The sequence below is a fragment of the Macaca nemestrina genome, chromosome 18 (genome assembly GCF_043159975.1).
Source record: "Macaca nemestrina isolate mMacNem1 chromosome 18, mMacNem.hap1, whole genome shotgun sequence".
In the NCBI taxonomy this organism is placed as follows: domain Eukaryota; kingdom Metazoa; phylum Chordata; class Mammalia; order Primates; family Cercopithecidae; genus Macaca; species Macaca nemestrina.
In genome coordinates, this window is record NC_092142.1 from 8,480,196 (window position 1) to 8,501,832 (window position 21,637).

Below are 21,637 nucleotides of genomic sequence, written 5' to 3' on the forward strand. Positions count from 1 at the left end.
GTCTCTCTCTCCCTCTCTCTCTTCCCCCCAACCTTCTCCCTTTCTCTCTCCTCTATCTCTCTCTCTTTCTCTCCTTTCCTGTCTCCCCACTTCCCAGGCAGATTGCTTCTATTCTGTCAAACGTTCATTCACCTTTGCTAATGAGTAGCTAATGGGTTTTGGCATCGTGTGACCCACAGGGATTGACAGGGCTGTTGGATCATGGGATGGCCTGGTGTGCTGTGATTGTGCCTATGGGATCCTTAAATCCAGCCCCAGAGCCATTTCCTAGTTTCCCCAATAGTTTCCTGGAACATAGGGTGTTTAGAAATAAAGCTCTATTTTAAAACCTCTGATTCACCACTTTATCTGGCTAACATCCTTCCCTCTTGGAATTGATAACATGTTGACTGTGAGTCATAATGGTAACTTCCTCATGAACATCTGATGTTGTGAAATTAACAAAGTCGAGAACTCCCCAACAGTTGAAGCCAAGAAATGAATTATAAAAATGTACTTCAGTCACAATACCAGAGAGAATCCGGTTATGAATTAGTAACAGATGGGAAAATACTATTCACTTCCAGTTTTACATAAATGTCTATAATGCTTGTTCTGATCATAAGTTTTTATTTCTTCCAGAGCTTCATTATGGTTCTAGCAAGATTCACCATTAAAAAATATAATAAAAAGCGTGGGTTGGGTAGATGCTATTTTTCTTTCTTCCCTCTCTGCTAGTTAAGCAAAAAATATTTAAAAAAATAAAAGTAAATAATTCAGGTGAACAATATACATATCATTTCATTGCTTACTTTTTGCTTTACAAAACAAATTATTATGCATTTCCTCAAACCAATTAGTCAAGGGTATTTATTTTTCTTTTTTTAGATTTGCATCTATGCTATGAAAGGAAACTGTTAGCTAATGAAATCTCTTAACTCCCTTTTTTCTCCATATTACTACAGCTCTCACACCACCTTTAAAAGTAAAACATACTGAGTATTTACAGCAAATTCCTGACATAAAAAGTGTCTATGTGAACTCACCAACAGTTGAAGCCAAGTGGTTAGATCATAGACAAAGAAAGAAGATTAATGCTCTTTGGTGTTCAGTTTGGTAGAGCCCTGATATTTTTCCCGGTCTTAATACTAATATCAGGCACAAAACATTAGCCTTCTTGGATTTCTCTCTACAGCCTCCTTCCCTGGAAAATTACCACCCACATTCTGGACCTCTTGACTGTCATCTTTGCTGGTGCCCTAGCTAGTTTCCCTGAGTTGTCTGGGGTCAAGGTTGAAGCCCTGGACCTGGATGATCCTCACTTCCAGTAGGCTGAACCACGTTGAGTCAGCTGTCTACTTCTGATCTTGAATGGACTGCAATATTGTGAGGTATGGGATCCGGCTACCCGAGGGAAGTTCAAGGGCAGATGATATAACCTTGAAGTGTGGAAGATCGGTCCTCCATGGAGTGAAACTTGACCAAAGGGAAACAGGGGATAGAAGAAGCTAGAGTAATAAATTCCTCCTCGTTTCTCTTTTATAGACCCTTCTCCTAATTGTAGATCTTTCTTGCAACACTCTTCTGTGAACATCCCTTCTGCTGGGCCACCAGGCTTGCTCAGCATACCTGATTTGCCTCTGTGCAGCACTTACAAAGTAGTGCTCAGCAGTGAAATGCAATGCACAGCATTACCTCATATCTTTCCCTGCCTTCCCTTCGTTTCCCCCAACAACCGTCGTTGTCCTAGGCTTTCAACTCTCAGAGTATCATTACTGTAATCCTTGCCTCAATCTCTGCTTTCTAGAAATGCCCTCTTCTACTTTGGGCATCGTAATTATTGGTACTGTCCCTTTTCACTCTTTTAAGTGGTAGGGACAACTTCTTTCCAGAAGAGAGAACTTTGGGAAAAAATAAAATAGAGTGTAGTAAGTTGAATGGTGGCTGTAAAGAAAGATAGGTGCTGATCCTCAGTACCTGTGAATATGGCCATATCTGAAATAGAGACTCTGCAGGTGGAATTAAGGATCTCAAGACCTGATAATGCTGGGTTTAGGGTGAGCCCTAAATCCAATGATGGGTGTCTTTATGAAACAGAAAAGGAGAAAATACAGAGAGAGACACAGAGAGCAAGGGGCCTGTGCAGCCACAGGTGGAGAAACTCTAAGAACTGCAGCAGGCACCACAAAGTAGGAGAGAGGCAGGAGATAGATTCTCCCACAGAGTCTTCAGAAGGAACCAACCTGGTGACACTGTGGTTTCAGACTCCTAGATTCTAGAACTGTGAGAGAATAGGTTTCTGTTGCCTTAAGCTGCCTGGTGTATGGTAATCTGTTATGGCAACCCTGGAAACAAATACAGAGAGGATGAACATTTACAGGTTTTCTTTTTCTTTCTTTCTTTCTTTCTTTCTTTCTTTCTTTCTTTCTTTCTTTCTTTCTTTCTTTCTTTCTTTCTTTCTTTCTATCTTTCTTTCTTTCTTTCTATCTTTCTTTCTTTCTATCTTTCTTTCTATCTTTCTTTCTTTCTTTTTTCTAAAGAGAGAGGAACTGGGCTTGGTTTGATTCATGCTTGTGTTTATGATTTGGAAATTATCCACATTCCTCGAATCCCCTTTCAGATATGTACTTCTTGCAAGCAACAGTGGTTGGATCATAGACAAAGAAAGAAGATAAATGCTCGTTGGTGTTCAGTTTGGTAGACCCCTGGTATTTTTCCCAGCCTATAAACTCTCGTTTACTCTAAGACCTACTTCATGGATGCTTTCTCGTCACCTGCCCTCTGCAGTGGACTGAGCCATACGTCCCAAGCAGAAAGTCTTTCTCCAACCTGGTGAACTCCGATTGACCCTTCAAGAACTAGCCCAAATGTCATCTCTCCTAAGACGCCTTCCTGATTTTTCCCAGTCATTGAGCACTCACTCCCTCTTCTGTGCTCTTGAAGTGCCTGTTTTTTTAGAGCACTATTCACCCTTTACTGCAAATGTAAATATGATTTTTCATCTCTTCCACTAAACCAGTGTGCATTTATTTGTGCTCAGGGTGGCCCATGAATTCCTACAGAAAATAAACAGCGGGTCTTGTTTGCAAGGCAGGATGCTTAGTGCAGTGTCTAAGAACAATTCCAAATTCAGAAATTATGTTCCTCTCATATCTTTTTCATTCTAGCTAAGCGGCTTACTCCCCATAGCCAATCTTCCTTCCTAAAGGCAACACTTTATTTGTGAAAGTGCTTTAAAAAAAAAAAAAAAAAAAAGTGTGGGGGATATAGGCATTATTTTAGAGAGACTTTCTAAAGAACCATAACAAGTCTATTTGAATCTTTTATTTGGTATTAACTAGATATTTTATCATAAGTGAGCAGGGAGTTTCTGGTTCACTAGTCTTTATTGCTTTCTTGAATGCATTTCAACCTTTTCCATAGTTCAAGACCATATAATCCCCAGTCCTTTTTTCCTTCAAATTTTAACTCCTTCGCTATGTTCCTCATAACTCCTCCTGTTAACGTCTCTCAGAATTCATCGCTGAGCTGTCACCTTGAATGAAGATACGCTTTGAACTCATGGTGAATTGTGCCTTTTAAATAGGACCGTAACAATGGGAGTAGTTCAGCTTGGTTCACCCTTAGTCAAAAATACTTGTTCCAAGAATTTTTTTCTCCCCTCGATTCAGAGTAACCTGAGGGAGCCCTGCTCTGTAGCAATGGGGTCTATAATAGGTTTATCTTAGGAGGAGTTCTAGTCCCTGATCCTGGAATAATTAAGGAATGTTCTTGATGTCCCTTTTGAATTCCTGCAAAAGGGCACAGTGAATATTCACTGCAGTTTCCTACTGGGTATATGTATATATTATATATACTTTTTTTTTTTTTTGCCTCTGTTCTTCCAACCTATTCTGTTCAACATCTGGCACCACTGTCTTCCCCAGGCTCATCTCCTTCAACATATTTTGTGCTTTAACCGCAGAAAACTGTTTGGAACCTGTCTCTTTGTGTCTGCACATCCCATCCTTTCCAAATGGGATGACCTTTCTCTCTTTTTGCACCAGGAAAACTCGTCCTCAGCAATCAGAAAGAAACTTCCCTTCGCCATAATGCCTGATGACTCAGAGGACATTTTTCTCGCCCTGAAATAATCTATTGAGATGTGAGTCTGTTCTTTGTTTCTTGTGCTCTAGGAAGCTCTAATAAATGAGGTACACTTTTTTCTCCTCCATCAAAAGACAGTGGCTGAAACTTTCTTTCCTGAATTTAGGTGTCTAGCCTGCATGGAGCTGGGGTTAAGGTAGTACAGGCATTCTTGACATCCCACCAAACACACGTTAATGAGCACTGTCTTAAGTTATTCTGAGCAGAGCAACTGCTTATTGTTGTCTACAGAGACGTGTGCTAAGGAGTACAGAAAAAGGAAAGGATCGATTCTATCACAGGAATAGCAGGGTGAGGGTTTATGATAAAGCAAAGCCTGGTTTGGGAATGTCAGAGTGTAGAGAAAGCAGTATCAGGAGATGGGCACACTTTAAGTGGAAATAAAGGAGGCAGGAAGGAAGCTGGAAAGCCAGGAAATTAAATTGAAGGTGAGAGAGGTGAACAAGCCTAGATCCATCTGTAGAGTTCCTAAGGTTTGAGTCAAGATCCAAGTCTGTTCAGCGATATACGGTCTCCAGTTCTATAAAGGGATGGGTCAGAAAATTACCATTGTGTGAATGTTTAATCTATGCCCAGCACAGTGTTAGGTAATTTGATGACAGCATTTCATTTATTCACCAAGTGACCCTGTGAAGGATGTATTATTAAGCACGCTGCTCAGAAAAGGACACCGAAGCTCAGAGAAGGCCTTTGAGAATCAAAATGTGAGTTCAATTTCAGTATGTCTGAGCGTAAAGATGCTCTTTTTAGTCTACTAGGTCATCTCGCCTTTTGAAGCCAGGGATCTAGGCCATACCTGGTCTCATATAGGTATTGTCCCAGTGGTATCAGCCTCTACCTCACAGGAGAAGGAACCCAGGACAAATAAAGCCCATATCACCATTTGGAGGCACCAAATCAAGTTCTATAATGCCTAGTCCGGTCCTGACCCCTAACAAGATTCCCTCGCTACCCAAGAAGGCAGCGGAGCAGTTAGAAACTTAACTGTCAACCTGGAAATTCTCTAAGCCCTTCTACCTCTCTCAGCCAATTGCTTTTCCCCAGCGTGAGCAGTAAAGGCCTGTTGACACTCATAGGTGGAAGGCTTCCACCTCTCTTGTGGGGATGAATCTTTGGCTAACTGTGTTGAGCCTCTTCTGTCATTATTATTGGTTTCTTTTATGGCCTCCCCTGGAACTTAAGACTTATTGTAAGTATCAGCCCTGTTAGAAGGTTCCAGAGGGAATCATTGGAGCTTTATGGAAAATTTTCCATCTGCTAAATAACCTTGAGAAAAGAGTTTAGTTACTGACTCCCTGACTCATCTCTCCACCTTCCCAGCCAGTCTCTGGGGGCAGTTTATGTTTCTGACATCAACTAGAACTTGAGAGTTTCGCTCCATGGTTGACATAAAGCATTCATTTAATGACAGAATAAATTGGAGTTTCTGATTGACCTTGTTATGTCCTTGTCATTTAAACCTGTTCAAGTCTGGAGTGCATGCTCCCAATCCACCTAGTATGTGCCTGCCCCCTCCACCCTTACATGCATATAGATGACATTTTGTTTGCCCTCTTTCAGAGTCTGGAAAATAGATACATGGTTCCAGGCTCTAGTTCTTAAATCCCTCATCCTCCATTAAGCTCCTTGAGATTACTCTGTGAATCACTATGGTTTAAGAACACCATGCCTTGAAAAAAATAGATTGATATAAGTATGGATTTAAAGACTTTCTCAGGCTTTATGCTACCCTACAGGTGAGACAGGAGGGGAACTATGTCTTCATTCATCTAGGGATCACATGGGAGCCTGTGAACCACAGCACATTCGACCATCAACCCACCATTTCCCCCCAGAAGTGTCAGAGTTGAGAGTGAGCTGGGTGTACAAGAAGAAGGTGCAAGGCATCAGGGAAGTCACTGAAGCAGGACAAAGGTATGTTGCATTCGGCAAGAATATGCTGGCATGGAACAGCAATGTGACCATAAGTAAATATCCAAAGTGTGGATATTTACTGTAATATTTACTGTAATAATCATTTTTGTACTTGTAAAAATCATGCTACAATTATTTCTTGCAATTTCTCCATGAATAAATATCTTCCACCCATTCTACAGATGCCAAAACTGAATCTCATACAGTTGTATATGTCTTTGTTTTTTTAGATCCTGAGTGTGAGGCTTGACTTTTTACTTTTTGTGTGCCAGGAGATGAACTTGAGGTTAGGGTTCAAGTTAGGCTGGGTGTGGTGGTTCATGCCTGTAATCCCAGCACTTTGGGAGGCCAAGGCAGGCCGATCACTTGAGGTCAGGAGTTTGAGACCAGCCTGGCCAACATGGTGAAACCCCGTCTCTACTAAAAATACAAAAATTATCTGAGCATGGTGACATGTGCCTGTCATCCCAGCTACTTGGGAGGCTGAGACAGGAGAATTGCTTGAATCTGGGAGGCGGAGGTTGCAGTGAGGTGAGACTGGCAACTGCACTCCAGCCTGGGCAACACAGCAAAAGTTTGTCTCAAAAAGAAAAAAGAAGAAGAAAGAAAGAAAAAAAAATAGATTAGGGTTCAAGTTTGTTGAGATTAATTTGAATGATGATTCTGCTATTGAGTCTGCTAATGATCTTGAGCCCAGGAAGCATTAGGAGCCTAAAGTAAATAGACCCTGGAGCCAATGAGTCTGGATTTGTAGCTTGTCTTCTCTAGTCTGGAAAATGAGAACTATAGTGTTTAGTTTCTGGAGATTTGTTGGGAAGTAAGTGAACTACTATTTTTAAATAGATGCTCAATAATTGTTGGGTCTCTGCTTCTCACAGAATAGTGTCAAATGTTCATTGTTTCTAGTATAGCAAACTGTCTCACCCATCACCTCTGAACTTCCACAGATGTTTATCCATCCCTATCTTAGAGAACCTGGCAACTTCTACTTGCATTATGCACAAAATTAAGCCTAGTGTTACAAATAGTGGGAACAGGAACTTATCACTGAATGTATTACTCAGGTTTCTCCAGAGAAACAAAACCAATAGGATATATGTATAGATGATGATAGATAGATAGATAGATAGATAGATAGATAGATAGATAGACAGATATAGATAGATAGATAGATATGTTGATAGATAAACAGATAGAGACAGATATATAGGTAGATAGATAGTTAGATAGAGATATATAAACAGATTTATTATAAGGTATTGAGTTGATGCAATTTTGGAGGCTGACAAGTGCCAATATCTGCAGAGTGAGTCAGCAAGCTGGAGACCCAGGAGAGACAAGAGTGTCATTTCAGTCCAAAGGCCACCAGGCCTGAAACCCCCAAAAAAGCAGCCGATGTCTAAGTTTCAGTTTGGAGGCAGGAAAAAGTCAATTTCCCAGTTCAAAGGCAGTCAGGCAGGAGAAATCTGGGGGAGGGTCAGCCTTTTTGTGCTATTCAAGCCTTCAACCGATTGGATGAAGTCCCCTCACATTAAGGAGTGCCATCTTCTTGACTCAGTCTAATGACTTACATATTAACCTCACCCAAAAGCACCCTCACAAGAATGCTCAGAATAATGTTTCACCAAACATCTGGGCACTCTATGGCCCAATCAAGTGGACACATAAAATCAACCATCACACTGAATAAGTGAACTTCTACAAACTGGGCCCCACTAACTCCTCCTCTACAAACAGACACATCTTTCCCCCATCTTTGTGTTTCTCAGGCCATATTGGTTGCTCCTGCCTGCCTCCAGAGAGTTTCCTCTGGTAATTAGAGCACAGGAGTTAAAAATGTTATGGGCACTTCGTAGTCACTCACAGAGAGCATTAGGACCCAGTGTTCCTTGGGTTCTCCAACCAGCCTCTCTGCACCTGCTCCAGAATCCTCCTGTCATCTGGCTCTTTTCTTTCTGCCTTTTCTATGGAACCTCTGAATCCTACACATTTGATGCTGAAGGTCTTCCTCAAAGCTAATCAGGGTTTTAAAAATGCAGCTCAGCCCGAGTATGGGAGAAAGGAAATTGAGGCTTAGGCATAGCCAGCAACTTCCCCCAGGCTACCCCACTAAGAAACCGTGAATAGGAGATTTGAATACTCTGCATTGCTCTTTGCTCTGCTGGCACTTCTCTTTTAGACACTAGAGAAGCCAGTATTAGAAGATGAAGTGGCACCCCAAAGAAAGAAAAAGATAAACCGTCAGAGGAGATAGGGATTGGAACAGAATAAAAGATAAAGAACTTCCTTCTCCAAGAGCTCTGTTGGGTAAGTCATCAAAAAAAAAAAAAAAGGTATACTATTATTTTGTGTGTCTAGCAGTCATAGTAGCATATTTTTTACAACAATCATTGGGTGTGGTAACCTTAAGAAAGGCACTTCCTTGAGGATTTTTAACCTCTAAGAGATCGACGGTCTTGACTCTGGTGAAGTCAGGTGTGTGCTGGGTCTTCCCAGCATTGCCAAGCTACAGAGAGCAGAGGCTGCATCCTCCCCCCTCATCTATCCCCTCATTGCTGATTTTATGGAATCAACCACAGTGACGAATGGCTCTGCATTTGGATGGCTGTCCCAGCTCTGGTCACAGCTGAAGCTCTCTATCACTGTTGACGTATGTGCACTCTGAGAGTTCAAGTGCAATTGGCCATCTGTCCAGGAGGCTGGAGCCATCCTCAGCATTGAAATAGCAATGGAAAGAGCCAGCTCTCCTCCAGCAGGCACCTGGAGCCCAAAGCTTGCAGGGACAGCCTCACCAGCAACTGAACAGGACTGGGAAGGTCCCCAGTTCAGCAGCAGGTAGAAGAAGGGGGTTGTGCAAAATAAATGGGAGTGCACAGCCATTACCTCTGAAAGTGCCCAAGAGAAATGATTCCCAGAGTGAGTGGGGCAAAAGGCAGAGGGCGTGGTTCGTGGCTTCAGTCAAATTTGAATGTATTTGCTCTATTCCCTGCAGGATGTGCGACCTTGAACATGTCACACTATTTTCCAGTTGAACAATTTCTTCAACTGGAAAATAGCAATAGACTCCTTTTTTTTCCTGCTACTCGGACCATTGTGGGAATTACTGACATGAAAATTGGCTTTGTCCATTAGAGAACAATGTACTGTGGTTAGCACTGTTTCCTCGGTTTGGTCAGCTATGGCCCACCTGCACAACATAGATTTTATTATTTATGGAGGGAAATGAGGGGGGGAAGAACCAGATGGTGTGGCTCAAGCTCATTTTAGGAAAAAAGCAATATAAATATATATATATATATGCCTCAGAAATGTTGATGGAAAAAAGAGCCAAATGAAGATCCTTTACTTTTATTTATTTTTGTTTTCATTTATTTATTTTTTTAAGATAGAGTATCTTTCTGTCACCCAGGCTGGAGTGCAGTGGTGTAATTTTGACTCACTGCAATGTCCACCTCCCGGATTCAAGCAGTTCTCATGCCTCAGCCTCCTGAGTAGCTGTGATTACAGGCACCCGCCACCACACCCGGCTAATTTTTGTATTTTATCAGAGACAAAATTTCACCATGTTGGCCAGGCTGGTCTCAAACTCCTGACCTCAGGTGATCCACCTTCCTCGGCCTCCCAATGGTCCTTTACTTTTAATTGAAAGCGTGGCACATAATCAGGGAAAATTTAAGTAGCACCTATAATCCCAGCACTTTGGGAGGCTGAGGCAGGCGGATTGCCTGAGCTCAGGAGTTCGTGACCAGCCTGGGCAACATGGTAAAATCCCATCTCTACTAAAATACAAAAAATTAGCCGAGCATGGCAGCGTGCACCTGTAGTCCCAGCTACTCAGGAGGCTGAGGCAGGAAAATTGCTTGAACTCAGGAGGCGGAGGTTGCAGTGAGCTGAGATCGCGCCACTACACTCCAGCCTGGGCGACAGAGCGAGGCTTCATCTCAAAAAATAAACAAATAAATAAATATAAAGCCATAATAAATAAATAAATCTTCTCTCTCCCTTTCTCAGACTACCAGGTCTCCCTCTCCCATGAAACCACTGTTGCTAGTTTCCTGTATATCCTTCAAGTAACAATCAAAGTGTGGACAAGAGGAGCATTCTATAAAAGGTACTTTTTACTTCGCTTTTTATCACTAAGTATCTCTTGTTCCTTATCCTAACGTGTATATCTGTCTCCACCTTTGCCTGACTGTGCAGTATTCCATCTTATGAATGTACCATTATTTATTGTATCAGTTTCTTCTTCCGTAACAAGTCTTTTGTTATTATAAACAATGCAGCAAAAACAAACATATTACAAAAATCATTCTTTGTGCACATATAGCAAATGGTGGGATAAAAGCCTGGCTGAGTATGATACAGACACATTTATTCCCAGTTTGACAAACCGATCGGCCCATCCAGCAACAATGTATCCAGGTATCTGTTTACACATAGCAGCACCAAGAGATTTTACTTTTCCCTTCCGGAGCATTTGCCCATAGTATCTATGTATATTTTTATTTATGTTTTGTCTTTTGGTTTTGTTGAGGGGTTGGGGGCGGAAATGCTGTCAAGATAAATGAACCATGAAACCCAATTTATAAAAGAGCTACGCTCAATTGCGGCAAATGCAGGGATACTTGCATCTCAAATGCACCCCTGCAATGACGTCTGTGGGGAGCCTATGGAGGCAGCTGCCTCACCGAGAAGGCCTCTTGCCTTTTTATTTTTGCAAATATTCAGCAGGGATGGAGGGAACTGCGTCTGGTCTCTCCACTTTCTTCCTGGAGAGAAGAGGACATGAAGGAGAACAGAAGGCAAGGACAATACATTCCACTCACATTTCTAAGAAGTCCATGACCGGAAGCTGCCACAAAAATAATGCAAAGGTCTGTCACCACTCACAGACGCGAGGCCTCACAGGAAGCCCACTTGAGCTGAGAGGTGAAGTTGTTCCCTGCAGATGCGCACATGAAAATGAGATAAATAGTGAACTCTTTGAAGGTAATTTATCCACCCCTCACTACCTGCCTTCCCAGATACACAGACAAGCCTGTGTTTGCCACAAGCAGAAAAGAAAGGAGAGATAGGTTGCAATCCCTTCGAGGCTACCCCGGGTCAACTTTATCAAAATGATAAAATGTTTTGGTTCTTGGCAGCCCCCCTGGGCTGACTCTGGGTTGGGCTTCCTGAGGTATTAAGGGGTGAAAGAGGTGAGTGCACGGCTCTTCCTGGTGCATCCCAGGGGCATCTCTTATGTCGCCGCTGATAGCAGTTTTATCAAGATAAATCTAGTGCTGCTCTGGAAGGATATTAATAAATTATCTAGTAATGAAAAATGTGAGAGGAACCATACTCTTACATCAGGCCTGTGATGATTACTTTGATAGATGCACTAGCAAGATTTCCTTGACAAGGCAGAAATGAGAAACACGACACATAAACCTTTAAGGGTGACCTCAGAGGAAAACAGAAGTTGCTGGATGATACAGAAGCAGAAACGGGAAAACCAGAGCTCCGAGGCACCGCGTGTCAACCACCAGATGGATTAGCTCTGCTGATCAACCAATCATGGAGTGTGGAGCCAGAGGCAGAAAGGGAGGAGAATAGAGAAATAAAAGGGAGGGAAGAAGACACAAAAGGCTTAGCTGTAGTCACAGCAGTGTGGGCTCTCGATTGACACGGACCTTGGTTGGAATCCCAGGTCTTTCTGGAACATTGCTGGAATACTCTAAGCCTCAGTTTCATCATCTGTCAATGAAAAGTATGGTAATAGCACTATAATATGGTTTGGCTCTGTGTCCCCACCCAAATCTCATCTCAAACTGTAATCCCCACATGCTGGGGGAGAGGCCTGGTGGGAGGTGATTGGATCACAGGGGTGGTTTCCCCTGTGCTGTTCTCATGATAGCGTTCTCACGAGATGTGGTTGTTTGACAAGTGTGTGGCTCTTCCCCCTTCTCTCTCTCTCTCCAGTAAGACGTGCCTTGCTGCCCCTTTGCCTTCAGCCATGATTGTAAGTTCCTTGGGGCCTCCCCAGCCATGTAGAACTGTGAATCCATTAAACTTTTTTTTTTTTTTTTTTTAAATAAACTGCCCAGTCTCAAGTAGTTCTTTATGGCAGTGTGAGAATAGGCTAATGCACACCAAAATTGCAGAGTTGTGGGGGACTGCATACAATAATAATTGGAAAGCTTTGGGAAGCAGTAAGTACTCATAAACAATAGCATAATCACTTAAAGTAGTGGGGTCTATGTGAAGAGATGAGAACTGTGGTTATGTTTACTATGAAAGAAGCAGAAACTAAGATGAAGCTGTTGAAAAGGGGGACCTGGGTGCTCAATGTTCCTTAACACAAATCATTGAGTTCCTGTTGCTCTGTTAGATTCTGGGGATGCTAACTGAAATTGGGCATTGCTTCACTCCATAAGGAACACAGATTCTAGTGTGGGAGACAAATGTATTAGTAGACAAGTAATCAAAATAAAGTAGAATAAGGGCTAGAAGAAAGGAGAGCACATACAAACTTACGGGGTGGTTTTTGAATCAGACTGAGGGAAGGCTTGCTTGGAGAAGGAAACTTGAAATGGAATTTTGCTGATAAATAGGACTCATCGATGGAGTGAAGAATGGAAAATGTTAAAGATGTTTCTGGTAGAGCAAATTTACAAGAAAAAAATCTGGGAATGGCATGGGATTTGGTGCAATTGTGGTATAGGATGGAAACCAGGGAGTATCCACCAAAAAGAAGTTAGAGAAGTAAACCTGGCCAGATTAATTGAAGTCACGTTGCGAGCATGTGTGCAATAATGTAGTGAAAAATCACTGACTTTTTAGCATCTGTTTCTCCCCTATGTTAGCAACTGCTCCTTCATTCACTTTCAGACACTTTCCTTTCCAGCACTCCCATTGATTTTTGAGCTGCAGAACTGCACGCAGAAGGCTGGGGGCAGGGCAGAAGAGCAGGCGGAGTCCTCAGAGGCACACTCACCTGCTAATTATTTGTATCTGAACCTCCATGAGTACATGGTGCAGCTCACTGAAGGCTAGGGGAGCATAAGGACTAAGAGACAGCTTCAAAAAATCTGAAAATAACTGGGCACGGTGGCTCACACCTGTAATCCCAGCACTTTGGGAGGATGAGACAGGTGGATCACCTGAAGTCAGGAGTTCAAGACCAGCCTGACCAACATGGTAAAACCCCATGTCTACCAAAAATACAAAAATTAGACAGGCATGCTGGCCTGTGTATGTAATCCCAGCTACTCGGGAGGCTGAGGCACAAGAATCACTTGAACTTGGGAGGTTGAGGTTGTAGTGAGCTGAGAATGAGCTATTGCATTCCAGCCTGGGCAACAGTGTGAGACTCTGACTCAAAAAAAAAAAAAAAAAAAAAGAAGAAGAAGTGAAAATATGCAAGTGGGCTGTAGAGCAGAAAGAGTTCTCCAAGGTCCAAAGAGCTGGAGCCTTGGTAGTGAAGGAGAGACAGAGATCGAAGAAGTCATGCTAGGACTCAGATCCCAAGCCCTGCTGAAGGAAGAATCTTGATCTTACGTTAAAATCATTTAAAACCAATGGTGAACTGAAGGACACTGAAGCTGCAACCCAACCCAAACCCAGTAAAATTAGGATGAGATTAAAGGGAATGAACCCTTCCACTCTAATGTGGATGTCTGAGAAGGGACAGAATAAACCATTTTCTGGGGTAGTATTTCTTGACTCAGGCTCTAGTCATCTTGTATATACAATGTCTTTCTTTTTTCTTTTTTTTCTTTTTTGAGATGGAGTCTCACTCTGTCCGCCAGGCTGGAGTACAGTGGCACAATCTCAGCTCCCTGCAATTTCCACTTCCCAGGTTCAAGTAATTCTCCCATCTCAGCCTCTCAAGTAGCTGGGATGGGATTGCAGGTGTTCACCACTACCTCTGGCTAATTTTTGTATTTTAGGTACAGACAGCATTTCACCACGTTGGCCAGGCTGGTCTCGAACTCCTGATCTCAAGTGATCTGCCTGCTTGGCCTTCCAAAATGCTGGAATTACAGGTGAGAGCCACCACATCCAGCCCACAATGCTTTTCAAATACAATTCTAAGATATTTAAAAAGTAGGCAAATGTGCTCAAATTAGCTAGAGAAAAAAAAAACTGATTGATAAACACACAAATGACCTAAATGTTAGAATTAGCAAAAAACACTTTAAGATAACTACTATCAATATGTTAAAGAATCTAGTGGGAAAATTGAACAATATGCATAAATAGAAGGGGAATTAAAACAGAAACGTTAAAATACTACAAAAGAAACAACTGGAAATGTTAGAACTGAAAAATATAATAGCTCTAAGAAAGAATCCAAACCCAAATGCCCATCAATGATGGACTTGATAAATAAAATGTGGCACATATACACCATGGAATACTATGCAGCCATAAAAAAGAATGAGTTCACGTCCTTTGCAGGGACATGGATGGAGGTGGAAACCATCATCCTCAGCAAACTAACACAGGAATGGAGAACCAGACACCACATGTTCTCACTCATAAGTGGGAGTTGAACAATGAGAACACATAGTCACAGGGAGGGGACCATCACACACCGGGGTCTGTCAGGGGGTGGGGGGCAAAGGGAGGGAGAGCATTAGGACAAATACCTAATGCATGCGGGACTTAAAACCTAGATGATGGGTTGACAGGTGCAGCAAACCACCATGGCACATGTACACCTATGTAACAAACCTGCACGTTCTGCACATGTGTCCCAGAACTTAAAGTAAAATTAAAAAAAAAAAAATCCATCAAATGAGCTTAACTGTAGCCTGAAATAGAATAAAAATATAATAAAAAGTAAAAGTCAATAAAATTATCTATACTGATTCATCAAGAAAAAGAAAAGGAGCATCAGAGACCTGCAGGACAAAATCAAACAGTATAATTTATGTATAACTGGGGCAGGTGTGGTGGCTCACACCTGTAATTCCAGCACTTTGGGAGGCCTAGGTAGGCAGATCGTTTGAGGTCACGAGTTCGAGACCAGCTGGAAGTGGTGGTGTGTGCCTGTAGTCTCAGCTACTTGAGAGACTGAGGCAAGAGAATCGCTTGAACCCAGGAGGGGGAGGTTGCAGTGAGCCAAGATTGTGCCACTCCACTCCAGCCTGGGAGACACAGTGTGACTTTATCTCAAAAAACAAAATTATATATACATAGAGAGAGAGAGAGAGAGAGAGAGCGCGCGTGAGAGCGAGAGAGAGAGTCCCCATAGAAAAATGAAAGAAAAATAGTACAGAAGAAATATTGGAAGATAAAAGAGGAGAATTATCCAATTCAAAATACAGTGTCAATCCACAAAACCCAGAAGCTTAACAAACATTTAGCAAGATAAATAAAAAGCAAATTACACGTAGACACATTGCCCTCCAATTCCAGAACACAAAAGACGTAGTGAAAAACCTTAAAGGTATCCCAGAAAAAAAATACGTCTTACAGCAAGAGAACAACGAGAGTTGGCTGATAGATACTTAATCAGAGACAAGGCAAGTCAAAAGACATTTGAATAACATCTTTGAAGTTGTAGAATTTAATTAATTAATTAACACATCTATCAACCTCAAATTTTCTACACTGCAAAAATGTCTTTAAAAATGAAAGAAAATTGAGAATACTTTCCATTAACAAGAGGTAAGAAATTTTGGCTTCAGCAGATGCACAGCAGAAGAAACGGGGAAGGTTGAATGGTGGAGGCTCATATATATCTACAGATAGAAGTGCAAAAAAGTAAACATGTTGGTAAATACAAACAACGATTTATTTTTATTCTTATATTTTTATTTTTTAAAGCTCAAGTGAATTTTTATTTTAAAATATTGAATTAACAACCTAAAGGAAGCATGATTCTAAGGTCTTGTGGGTTGACAACCCATTTAGAAATAGCGGGTATGAACACAATCGTGCAAGAGCAAGGTACAGATGGAGTAGTATTGCTACAGTAGGTAGCTGGTCAGGTAGCAGCACGGCAGGAGAGGGCTCCCTCCTATACATAGCAGGACTGTCGGGCAGCGATCAGGTGATGGTCGGATGGCTGTTACACTGTCTCGCTAAAGTAATCATTGGTCACAGCTGGCGTCAGGAGAAGGCGGTCTCCTAGTTGATAGAAAACATCTGAAACTGGTGACCAGCAGCTTCCTGATAAGATCTCAGGAGTGGGAAGAAGTAAGGCAAGTAAGGCGGATTTCCAGGCAACGTCCTGTAAGTATGCCAGTGTAGAAAACCCCCAAGCAAGAGGTCGAGCCGTGCACTTGGTCGCTCCAGTGGCCTGCTTGGCCCTCTTTCAAGTGGACTTTCCTTCCTTTCATTCCTGCTCTCAAGCCTTTTAATACACTTTCCCTCCTGCTCTAAAACTTGCTTGGTCTCTCCTTCTGCCTTTTGACCCTCAGGAGAATTATTTCTTCTGAGGAGACAACAATTGAATTGAGGTTGCTGCAGACCCTTATGGGTAACTACTACCACCGCTAACAGCATGATTGGAAAGTCCTTTTAGTGTTTGTGTAGGGGCATTATAGCATTTAAAGGTAGATGGTATTTTTACTAGAGACAAAGTTGCACTATTAGCCGGGTGTGGTGGCGGGGTCTGCAGTCCCAGCTACTCAGGAGGCTGAGGCAGGAGAATTGCTTGAACCTGTGAAGTGGAGGCTGCAGTGAGCCAAGATTGTGCCACTGTACTCCAGCCTGGGCAACAAAGCAAGACTCCAACTCAATAAAAATAAAAATAAAAAACAAAATAAATAAAGGTAGACAGTAATGTTAAAGATGCACATTATAAACCTGACGACATCACTAAACTGAACAGAGCATTACTGCCTTTAAGGCCTTGGACGGATTTGATGAGTTCCACCCGAGTTACGAAGGGTACTCTGCTTTACTTAAAATTAACTGATTGTAAATGTTAATTGCATCTAAAAAAAATTTGGTTTTTTTGAGACAAAGTCACACTCTGTCACCCAGGGTTATCTGTGAAAACGCACGGTCTCTGAGACATGCTCCAAATCTTCTGAATTACATTCTCTGGATGGGACACTAGAATCTGCATGCACCATCAGGCTAGTTGATTCTGAGACACTGAGAAAACTAAAATCAGAGCTGTACCTATAGTAAAAATAGGAGGAGACCAGCAGCAGGAGGAAGCCACAGAATGATTTGACAGAGGAAGAACTCACAGAACTTGGCAAAGACCTGCTTGTAGGAGTGAAAAAGAGGAAGGTCAGCTCTGCAGTCCCTGCTATGGGGGCATTTAAGGCTCCTGCTGCTCAAGTGATAATAATGGCTCGCACGTATTCATTCCTTACTATGTGCAAAATACCTGCTGGTTATTACCTCACTGAATCCTCATGATACCTTCCTGAGGTCTCAGTGTTTTAATAGAAATGATGAGTTGGAGCCAGTGTGCATCAGCTCATTGGAGCTGACGTTGCACATTGCCTCCTATCTTTGCATTCACCAATATTACACTGGTAACTTAAATCATGGTGTTTGGGCATGGTGACTCATGCCTGTAATCCCAGCTCTTTGGGAGGCCGAAGGTGGACCACCTGAGGTCACAGGTTCAAGACCAGCCTGGCCAACATGGTGAAATCCCATCTCTACTAAAAATACAAAAATTAGCGGGGCGTGGTGGCAGGTGCCTGTAATCCGAACCCCTCGGGAGGCTGAGGCCGGAGAATCACTTGAATCCAGGAGGTGGAGGTTGCAGTGAGCTGAGATCACGCCACTGCACTTAAGCCTGAGCAACAGAGTGAGATTCCATCTCAAAAAAAGGAAAGTCAGCCATGGTGGAAATATTTACACCACAGAAATTGGCAAATATTACAAACTAGGTCCTTCTTTTTTTTTTTTTTTTTTTTTTTTTGAAATCCACGTATTTAACCTTAACAGCACACCACTAAATGTAAGTTCCATGAAGACAGTGACACTATTTGCAGGTTTTTTTTAACCCTCGCAACTAGGGGTAAAAAACTCCTGTGCTCAAGCAATTCTCCACAGTGCCTTGCACAAAACAGATGTTTCATAAATGTTAAATTCATTAATCAGGTGTGCTTAATATCCTCATTTTTAACTCAGAAAACGGAGGCTCAGAGATGTTGTCACTTGCCGAAGTGTTACCACTGGAGGATGTCTAGGTTCTTGGCATTTTGAACAAAGAATTGGGCAAAAACACACAAAGCAAGGAAAGAATGAAGCAATAAAAGCAGAGATGTACTGAAAACGAAAGTACACTCCACAGGGTGGGAGCAGGTCCAAGCGTAGGGGCTCAAGAGCCCGCACACAGAACCTTCTCTGGTCCAAATACCCGCTAGAGGTTTCCCACTGGCCACTTGGAGCTCACCTCAGGTAAATGAAGCCGTGGCTCGCCATCAGTCTGATTGGTTGTGAAAAGCAAGCAACCAGAGACTGAAGCGAAAGTACCTCTTTGTTGGCACCAAGAAATAATTCAGGACATGGACCCATGTGGGTGGGTTAAGGAGTGGAAAGTGTAATAGACAGAAGAAAGAAGAGAGGTGAGCAGCTCTGAGAGAGGAGAGAGAAGTCTGAAAAAGGAGGGAGGCTTCAGACCACAGCAGATTTTATTTATTTATTTATTTATTTATTTATTTATTTATTTATTTATTTATTTTTGAGATGGAGTCTCCCTGTGTCGCCCAGGCTGGAGTGCAGTGGCGCGATCTCGGCTCACTGCAAGCTCTGCCTCCTGGGTTCACGCCCTTATCCTGCCTCAGTCTCCCAAGTAGCTGGGACTATAGGCGCCCGCCGCCACGCCCGGCTAATTTTTTGCATTTTTAGTAGAGATGGGGGTTTCACTGTGTTAGCCAGGATGGTCTCCATCTCCTGACCTTGTGATCCGCCCACCTCGGCCTCCCAAAGTGCTGGGATTACAGGCGTGAGCCACCGCGCCCGGCCCCCAGCGGATTTTATAGGCAGGCTGGAGAAGGTGGTGTCTGATTTGCATAGGGCTCACAGATTGGTTCGATCAAGTATGACTTTGACACAGCGTGTGCGGAAGGCTGTTCGCCTCACCCTGATCTTCTTATGCAAATGGTCTTTCCAGTTGATTGGTGCCGTCTTGTCTGCTCTTTACTGTACACGTGGCTGACAAAGAGAAGGGAAGATGGTGCAACCATCTTGAACGTGTCTAGTTCCTAGTAACTGCCCGCATTCACCCGGGCGAACTCCCCCAGTGTTTGTGTATGTCTCCAGCTCAACTTTACAGGCTGCTCTTTGTGAGAAAATGATTTGAGGCTGCTTTTCATTAAAGAGAAAAGCCTTACAGAGGACTCCCATACCCTTACTATCTGTTTAAGTGATTTCCTCATAACTCATAAATCACCTCCGAAAGGATTCTAAGGGAGAATCACCACGATCAAGACCCAGGGCAGCTTGGGGAACTACAGGTCTCAAGAGAGCCAGCTTGTTTTACAAGCATCCTTGACACATTCCCCTCCGTATGACATGGGTCTGACAAAAATAAATTCTCTCTGGGCCCACAACTACTTAATTAGGCTATACTCAAATATCTCCAGACTTCAGAACGACAATGGAAGCAGATTAAAGCCAATCCCAGCCAACAGGAAGGGGTAGGGTTGCCGCTAGCAGTATTTCCTCTTTGCTCAGTAACCCACTTCTGGCCCTAAATCTGTATTATTCTTCCAGGAGGATGGTCACGATTAAAGGATTCCTTCTGCAGCTGAGGCTCAGTGATAAGGGCTTTCTGTTCAGACCCTCCTAAACTACAAAAAGAAAAAAAAAATCATAAATTTTGTATCAAGTTGGGTTCTGTATTTTTACTGAGGTTTTGGGGTGGAGACAAAGCAGGCTTGGAAAATTGGGTTTGATAAAAGAAGCAGGTACCTAATTTGTTTGATGGCTTTTTGATGGGGGGAGTCAATTATACAGTATTGTTAGTTAATCGCTCTTAATTTTGAGACACACCAACCAACTTGCAGGGAAGGGACCAGGTATTTATTAAGTCGTACTGTGTGCCAGGCACAGTGCACTGTGGCCTATATGTTACCTCTTATTCACATGAAAATGACGTAAAGTTTGATGTTATTAACCCCTATTTTATGGTGAGGAAACTGCACACTGCAGGAGTTTAATGCCTTGCCCAAGGTCATATGGCTAGTGAGTGACAGAACTGATAAAGCAGCCAGGCGCAGTGGCTCAGGCCTGTAATCCCAGCACTTTAGGAGCCTGAGGCAGAGGATTGCTTGAGCACAGGAATTTAAGACCAGCCTGGGGAACAGAGTGAGATTCCATCTCTACAGAAAATAAAAACTTAGCTGGGTATGGTGGTGCACGCCTGTGGCCCAGGCTACTCAGGAGGCTGAGGTGGGATGGTCTCTTGAGCCCAGAAGATTGAGGCTGCAGGGAGCTATGATTGCACCACTGCACTGCAGCCTGGGTGACAAAGCAAGAAGCCTGTCTCAAAATCCAACAACCAAACAAAACCCCTAAAGCAATCCAAGCATTCTGAATCCACAGTTCAAAGGATTTCATCCACTTGCTGCCTCCATGATCTGGAACATCAGTGGTCAATCTTTTGACTTCCCTGGGCCACATTGGAAGAAGAAGAATGGGCCACACAGAAAATACACTAACACGAATGACAGCTGATGATCTAAAAAAAAAATCACAAAAAAGTTTCCTAATGAAACTGCCTTTGCAAAAATCATACCTGAACACATTATGACAGTGAAAGAGATCAGACCTAAGTGACTTCGTCTTGCTTCTAACCTCTAAACTGTCCTGGTTCATTCCTGGGCATCAACCAAACTAGCTTTGGGAAGGAATTTAGTATATAGTTTATATAATAGCCCTTCCCAAAAGGCTAAACTGTTCTTGTAAAACAAATGAAAGGCCACCACCCACCAAGTCAAGATGAGAGGGACAGGAATTCTAAGTATTACCAACCATTATTGCAGAGGCCATAAGATGTGCAACTTCCCCAATTATTCTTGAAGGTACATCGCTCTTGTGAACCTAAGATTGACTTTTTGAGATGTCTTTTCAGACTTTTGCATTTCTGATGACCAGATGGCCCCACCTGAACCTGCCAACCAGTTCTGTGGCCCTTACCCAGGAATGGGCTCAGCAGCCCAGACGAGAACAGTTTCGACTCCCTGTGAGTTCATCCCCAAGCCAACCAATCGGTATACTCCTGATTCGCTGGTCCGCCTACCCACCAAATTATCCTTAAAAACTCTGATTCTCAAGTTTTCAGAAAGACTGATTTGGGTAATAAAAAAAACTCTGGTCTCCTGCACAGCTGGCTCTGCGTGGATTACTCTTTCTCTATTGCAATTGCCCCATTTTAATCAATGGGCTCTGTCTAGGCAGCCGGCACGGTGAACCCTTGGGCAGTTACAGTCATGTTTTAAGAAAGTTTGCGAATTTGTGGCCAGGCGCAGTGGCTCACACCTGTAATCACAGCAGTTTGGGAGGCAGAGGCGGGCAGCTCACCTGAGGTCAGGAGTTCGAGACCAGCCTGGCCAATGTGGTGAAACCCCGTCTCTACTAAAAATGCAAAAATTAGCTAGGCGTGGTGGCGGGAACCTGTAATCCCAGCTAC

General features: G+C 42.8%; 1 long non-coding RNA gene across 13 annotated transcripts in view; it reads left to right on the forward strand.

The window, feature by feature from the left end:
• The first annotated feature begins 1,242 nt into the window (after nucleotides 1-1,242).
• Nucleotides 1,243-21,637, forward strand: part of LOC139359820 (uncharacterized) — a 148,790-nt gene continuing 128,395 nt past the window's right edge. For 9 of the 13 annotated variants that reach the window (XR_011616285.1, XR_011616286.1, XR_011616291.1 and 6 more), the window contains exons 1-6: nucleotides 2,304-2,359; nucleotides 4,026-4,123; nucleotides 4,748-4,829; nucleotides 5,899-6,039; nucleotides 8,219-8,346; nucleotides 10,051-10,150. This is a non-coding gene — a long non-coding RNA (uncharacterized lncRNA). Of the gene's footprint in view, nucleotides 1,371-2,303; nucleotides 2,360-2,837; nucleotides 2,964-4,025; nucleotides 4,124-4,747; nucleotides 4,830-5,861; nucleotides 6,040-8,218; nucleotides 8,347-10,050; nucleotides 10,151-21,079; nucleotides 21,322-21,637 lie in introns of those variants that run through there. The other 4 variants (XR_011616295.1, XR_011616292.1, XR_011616294.1 and 1 more) reach the window with 4 other exon arrangements.